This window comes from Oncorhynchus mykiss, chromosome 16, assembly GCF_057628025.1.
Source record: "Oncorhynchus mykiss isolate SJ-2025 chromosome 16, ASM5762802v1, whole genome shotgun sequence".
In the NCBI taxonomy this organism is placed as follows: Eukaryota; Metazoa; Chordata; class Actinopteri; order Salmoniformes; family Salmonidae; genus Oncorhynchus; species Oncorhynchus mykiss.
In genome coordinates this window covers 18,917,890-18,925,387 of record NC_143037.1, presented here as the reverse complement: position 1 = coordinate 18,925,387, position 7,498 = coordinate 18,917,890, and the positions used below count along the sequence as shown (strand labels likewise).

The 7,498-nt window shown below is 41.9% G+C and overlaps 1 pseudogene across 1 annotated transcript; it reads right to left on the bottom strand.

Annotated features, from left to right (window-relative positions):
* Nucleotides 1–194: 194 nt before the first annotated feature.
* On the bottom strand, nucleotides 195–7,242 carry LOC110491533 (peroxiredoxin-like 2A; annotated as a pseudogene). The gene is made up of 6 exons (XR_016487160.1): nucleotides 7,081–7,242; nucleotides 3,445–3,627; nucleotides 3,162–3,250; nucleotides 2,926–3,066; nucleotides 2,681–2,848; nucleotides 195–2,584 (listed from the first exon to the last, which is right to left on the bottom strand). The product of XR_016487160.1 is annotated as a peroxiredoxin-like 2A (transcript).
* Between the last annotated feature and the right edge of the window lie 256 nt (nucleotides 7,243–7,498).

The window sequence follows — 7,498 nt, the reverse complement described above, 5'->3', positions numbered from 1 at the left end:
AAAGGTATTTGATCAAATCCACTGTGTCCTGACATAAAAGCAGTCTTCATTTAGAGCGTTGGGCCAGTAACCGAAAGGTTGCCGAATCGAATCCCCGAACAGACAAGGGAAAAATCTGTCGTTCTGCCCCTGGTATCCCCCTTTCCCCATTGTTCATGTTTTTGTTATTACATTGTCTAAATGATACTCCAGGGGAAACAAAAGGCTCAGTTTATTGTCCGTGAGGGTATACAGTACAATGAAACACAATTTTATCAGCCTGCCTGCTATGAGCTGGTTGGAGTGGTGGAACTGAGTGTGATGCATCAGCTCTGGTCGCTCAACAGTTTAGACCCAGACCATCATTAACACACTCACAGAACTACAACACCTTCAGCATTGTTAGAAGACATATCTAACATAGCGAAGTGACTTGTGCAACACACCCTTACTGAACACTGAGGTCAAAATAGATCTATATACTTCCTTTATGTTTTCTTTGTATACGAATCAGACATTTTTCTTAGCTTCTGTATATTGTTGAAGTCTTTGCTTTGCCTACCATACATACACTGAACAACATTTTTACGCATCATGTAAAGTGTTGGTCCCATGTTTCATGAGCTGAAATAAAAGATCCCAGAAATGTTCCACATGCACTTAAAGCTTATTTCTCTCAAATATTGTGCACAAAGTTGTTTACGTCCCTGTTAGTGAGCATGTATCCTTTGGCAGTGGGGTTATGGTATGGGCACGCATAAACTAAGAACAACGAACACAATTGCATTTTATCGATGGCAATTTGAACACAGAAAAATACCCTGACAAGATCCTGTTGCCATCATGAGGCCCATTTTTGTTTAAGGTACAGTACCAGTCAAAAGTTTGGACACACCTACTCATTCAAGGGTTTTTCTTTACTTGGACTATTTCTACATTGTAGAATAATAGTGAATACATCAAAACTATAAAATAGCACATATTGAATCATGTAGTAACCAACAAAGTGTTAAACAAATCAAAATATAAAATATATTAGATTCTTCAAAGTAGCCACCCTTTGCCTTGATGACAGCTTTGCACACTGTTGGCATTCTCTCAACCAGCTTCACTTGGAATGCTTTTCCAACAGTCATGAAGGAGTTCCCATATATGCTGAGCACTTGTTGGCTGCTTTTCCTTCACTCTGCAGCCCAACTCATCCCAAACCATCTAAATTGGGTTGAGATCGGGTGGTTGTGGAGGCCAGGTCATCTGATGCAGCACTCCATCACTTTGCTTCTTGGTCAAATAGCTCTTACACAGCCTGGAGGTGTTGTGTCATTGTCCTGTTGAAAAACAAATGATAGTCCCACTGAGCGCAAACCAGATGGGATGGTGAATCGCTGCAGAATGCTGTGGTAGCCATGCTGGTTAAGTGTGCCTTGAATTCTAAATAAATCACAGACTGTGTCACCAGCAAATAACCATCACACCTCCTCCTCCATGCTTCACGGTGGGAACCACACAATTGGAGATCATCCACTCAAAAAGACAGAGGTTGGAACAAAAAATCTACAATTTGGACTCATCAGACCAAAGGACAGATTTCCACCGGTCTAACGTTCATTTCTCGTGTTTCTTAGCCCAAACAAGTCTCTTCTTCTTATTGGTGTCTAGTGGTTTCTTTGCAGCAATTCAACCATGAAGGCCTGATTTCATGCAGCTCCTCTGTACAGTTGATGTTAAAATGTGTCTGTTAATTGAACTCTGTTAAGCATTTATTTGGGCTGTAATTTCTGAGGCTGAGAACTCTAATGAACTTATCCTCTGCGGCAGAGGTAACTCTGGGTCTTCCTTTCCTGTGGCATTCCTCATGAGAGCCAGTTTCATGATAGCGCTTGATGGTTTTTGCGACTGCACTTGGAGAAACTTTCAACGTTCTTGATTGACTGACCTTCATGTTTTAAAGTAATGATGGGCTGTTGTTTCTCTTTTCTTATTTGAGCTGTTCTTGTCATAATATGGATTTAGTCTTTTTTGCCTGTATACCAACCCTAACTTGTCACAACACAACTGATTGGCTCCAACACATTAAGGAAATACATTCCACAAATGAACTTTTAAGAAGGAACACCTGTTCATTGAAATGCATTCCAGGTGACTACCTCATGAAGCTGGTTGAGAGAATGCCAAGAGTGTGCAAAGCTGTCATCAAGGCAAAGGGTGGCTACTTTGAAGAATCAAACATTTAAAATATATTTAGGTGTCCAAACTTTTGACTGGTACTGTATCTGTGACCAACATAGGCATGTCTGTATTCCCAGTCATGTGATATTGCCTAATGAATGTATTTAAATGTATTGATTTCCTCATATGAACTGTAACTCAGTTAAATCTTTGAAATTGTTGAATGTTGCATTTATATTTTTGTTCAGTATACAATAATATGTCAAATTAGTTTGTGACATACAGTACATGTACACTACTTCTGAGGCCTTGACTTCACGGCCATCTTTCAATATCTTTTCTATTTCCCCTTCTTGATCTTCTTTGCCGCCTGCAGGACAGAGGGATGGTCAGCTTTGTCCCCAAACTCCTTCTCCCGGTGCTCCAGCAGAATACCCTTCAGAATAACACACAACATTTAAAATATATATGATTCACTAAAAACAAATGTAAACTCATATGATGAAACCAGTAGGGGAAATTAGGAACTTACCTGTTTCCCTGCTCCAATCACATAAACACCACCGAGGATGAAGCCCTCCCCCTTCTTGTTACCCTGGTAACCCTTCTTCCTGGCTCGAAGGAGGTTCTGCCACACCCCCAGACGAGCCAGACCAAGACCCAGTCCCATCCTCCTCGGCTTGGGACCATAGAAACATTGCTGTAAAAGACAGCTTCCTATCATTAAGTCTTTCTCACATTACCTGAATGGAGAAAAGTTCAGCGAATATAACTGACCTTCTCATCCACAAAAATCTCCCCATTGAAGTAGGGTCTGAAGTTCTGGATCTCTGTGCCGATGTCCTCCTTCACTACGGCATACAGAGAGACCCCAAGCTCCTCCAGCTGGGGCTTCAGAGAGGACAGCTCAGCGGCCTCCTGGAGAATGAGTATATGTGCACAATTCCATGAGTATACACAGCCACATATATACAGCATGCATACACACTCATACCCCTACAAATATACTGTACCTCTCTGCATAAGGATCATCCGGGGCGCCTCACAGCCATGAGTACCGCACCAGTCTTTTCCCACAGACTCCTGGCTTTAACAGTCTTATCTGCCGAGACACAACCAACAATATTGCACACAGTAGTAAGAAGCTTTCGGGTGTATACGTTACATATTTAAATTAACACTGGCACTGAATCAAAGACCACTCCAATGCTGGGAGATTATTCTAGAAGTGCTTTTCATTTGAAAGCTAAATCAGCTGATGAAAGTTAATCAGTAAAGCTTTTGTTTTGGTCTCACCGGCTGCGGGTGTTGATTTGAGCTCCATGTTCTCCAAGTGCTCCAGAGTGGACGGGGCTGACTTGGTCAGGAACAGGTCAGTGTTGGCCAAGATAAGGCCAGACAGCCAGACAACCAGCACGCCGAGGCCCACAGACCAAACACTGAGGGACAGGGGCTCCCCCTCCAGGAGGAAAGACAGCACTGCAGGGACAGACAAAACTGATTAAAAAGGTCCAATGCAGACGTTTTTATCTTAACATCAAATCATTTCTGGGTAACAATTAAAGTAGCTTACTGTGATTGTTTTCAATTCAAATAGTCAAAAAGAAACAAAAAAAGCTTCGTAGCAAAGAGAAATTTCTCAAGCAAGAATCTTACTAGGACTGTCTGGAAGTGGTCTTAAGTGAGGAGGGGAAAACAGAACATTTGCTGTTGTTGGCAGAGAGGTTAACTCTTTCTTATTGGTCTATTAACTTATTTACTTCATGGTGATGTCACAATGGAAAGCCAAAACAGAGAAAAACATTGTTTTTGACTGCACTGGGCCTTCAACACACTGCCTGAACAGGGGCAGAACGACCTTGTCAGCTCAGGGGTTTGAACTTGCAACCTTCTGGTTAATAGTCCAACACTCTAACCACTAGGCTACCCTGCTGCCCTGACTGTAGGCCTATAACCACTCACATATAGTGTGCTATAGTATAAACTCCTGCAGAATTATGCATTTCTCGCAGTAAAATGATACTGCTGTTAATTTGGCTCAAGGAACAGCAGTGGAAAATATTAATTTATTCCAGCGTCTCTTGATAAAATGCAAATGTGTTATCGTTGACACTTATGCAAGCAGACAGGCGATTTAGACTATATACACATAAAATATGCACTCAATACAAACTTAAGTTTTACACTACATGATCAAAAGTATGTGGTAGCCTAGCAGGGTAGCCTAGTGGTTAGAGTGTTGGACTAGTAACCGGAAGGTTGCAAGTTCAAACCACTGAGCTGTCGTTCTGAACAGGCAGTTAACCCACTGTTCCTAGGCCGTCATTGAAAATAAGAATTTGTTCTTAACTGACTTGCCCTAGTTAAATATAGGTATAAAAAAAAATGTGGACACGTCGAACAGCTCATTCTAAAGTCATGGGCATTAATATGGAGTTGGTCCCGCCTTTGCTGCTATAAACGCCTCCACTGTTCTGGGAAGGTTTTCCACTCGCTGTTGGAACATTGCTGCTGGGACTTGCTTCCATTCAGCCACAGAGCATTAGTGAAGTCGGTGTTCCAATTTATCCCAAAGGGGTTTGAGGTCAGGGCCACACAGATCTTTGTGCACAGGGGAAATGTCATGCTGAAATAGGAAAGGGTCTTCCTGAAACTGTTGCCACAAAGTTGGAAAAACAGAATAATCTAGAATGTATGCGTTAAGATTTCCCTTCACTGGAACTAAGGGGCCTAGCCCAAACCATCAACAACCTCAGACCATTATTCCCCCTCCACCTAAATGTACAGTTGCCAGATAACTTGGGGCAGATAACTTTCTCCTGGTATCCACCAAACCTATATTTGTCCGTTGGGCTGCAGAGAGCTTTACACCACTCCAGCTGAAGCTTGGCATTGCGCATGGTGATCTTAGGCTTGTGTGCGTGCGGCTGCTCGGCCATTTCATGACACTCCCACCAGTTATTGTGCGGATGTTGCTTCCAGAGGCAGTTTGAAACTCGGTAGTGAGTGTCCCAACCGAGGACTGACAATTTTTACAAGCTACAAGCTTCAGCACTCAGAGGTCCCGTTCTGTGAGCTTGTGTGGCCTACCACTTCACAGCTGAGCCATTGTTGCCCCTAGACATTTTCACTTCACAATAAAAGCACTGATGACATTTGGCACAGGACCAATCTCCACTGTTTTTATGCCTGCCCATACCTTAACCCCACTGCCACCATGGGGCACTCTGTTCACATCAGCAAACTGCTCGCCCACATGACAAATTCTTTAAAATGACATTATGGTAGAAAAATTTACATTAAATTCTTTGGCAACAGCTCTGGTGGACATTCCTGCAGTCAGTATGCCATTTGCACACACCCTCAAAACTTGAGACATCTGTAGCATTGTGTTGTGACAAAACCACACATTTTAGAGTGGCCTTTTATTGTCCCCAGCACAAGGGGCACCTGTGTAATGATCATGCTGTTTAATCAGCTTCTTGATAATCCATCCACTTGACTGGTGTGGCATATGTTGGCAAAGGAGAAAATGCTCACTAACAGGGACAAACAAATGTGAGCAACATTTTCTTAAATAAGCTTTTTGTGCATATGGAAAATGTTTGGGATTTTTGTATTTCAGCTTATGAAACCACCACTTTACATGGTGTTTATATTTTTGTTCAGGGGAGATTAACACATTCATTCTATCAATGTAAAGACATTCTGGTGAGCACTACTGTATTTGGTCTTCTGGGGCAACAAGTTGGGCTATGACAGAAAAGCTGCATGCATCTAACTATAATAGACAAACGGCCTACCAAAAGTTGGAAATTACTCACTTTGGACGTCTAAGCGCAGGCATCTTATCAGCATTTCTCAACCGTGATCCCCTTTTCGGGTAATTGTAAACGAGATTTATGCAGAAACAGAATACTTGAATAGCCCAAATAACAGGATATCGGTGCGCATACAAGTGTGGTCAGTAGTATACACTTTCTAAATCCTCATGGATTTAAAAGGAATCGGTTGGGGCGGGGTAATATTTGTCAGCCCATTCCTCTGAGATCTATGAATGGACGTGTACAAGTTCATAAAGGTATTGGTGTACTTGAAGCCAATGAGAATCTGATTTGCGCCGGTAGAATTCCAGATGCCCTCCCGTTTCTGTAACAGTACATTTCCTAACTGAGGAGCCATGGTGTTGCCTTTGCCCTGGTTGATTCAAGGGCACATTGTGTCCCAACCATGACTCAGTTCTTCTGATAAGGCTCCATTTGTATTATCTCATGAAAGCAGTCTCTCAGAAAAAAAAAGGTCACGGATACAGGCCTTCAGACATTTACACTGCATCACAATCCCCTCGATTGGACACAGCTACATTTTGTAAGCTGTAGATCACATCTTATGGGACATTACAAAATGTCATGCATACACAGAAAACCACCTGATTCAGGACAGGGCTATTAACCAATATCAAAACCTGATGAATCAGTTCTGAAACATTTCTGCTTAGTTATTTGGGCAGTTGCAAAACAGAGCAAGGTCCTTTTGGGAAGGGGGAGGTGACAGCCATAGTATCACTGACAAGCACACACATTGGGCGTTCACAGTATGTTAAAGAAAATGAGCCGATTACCCAAGACGTAAAATGTAGATGTACTGCTATATCCAAGACAGTCAAAGTCGGACAAATAAATACAAGCGTTTACCACTAGTAATTAACCCTACAGTCACTAAGCATTTAAAGAGACAATTGAGTGTGGCAGCTGATGTACAAGTGGCAGACTTAAAAGTTAAAGCGCAAGGAGTCTACCATTCTTTATACATTTACATTGTATAAAATCCCTGTATAGACAGTCAGTCAACTTGTTTACCTCTAGTTCTGAAAATAAGTGCACATGTATTAATAACTATCATATTTAAGGCCTAAGAGAAAATAATACCAACTTGTTGCTGTAGATTTCCCAGGACATAGAACAATAGACAGGACATGCAGCGTTTCTCCCTCTGCTTCAGTTTGTCGTCTGTCCAACAGTGTGAAGTCCGGATGTCACACACCCTATACTCGCCACTTAAACAGGAGGCTGCCAGAGGGTCATTTGAATGATTGAGAATTCAGCCAATCACAGCCCTTACACACTATAAAAATACAGTGACTGACTTTAAGGTGACTAGAGCTAGCCTAGGTCTTAAAACAGTCACGACAAATGCACAGCATTAAACACTGGAAACTTAACTAATTGTAGTTGCTAATATAACCAAAACATGTGTCACATTAACAATGAGATTTACTACATGAGCAGTCAATATGGTTAAATTAGACATTTCTGAAACAGACATGTGAAAACATGTGTCAAGTCAATCA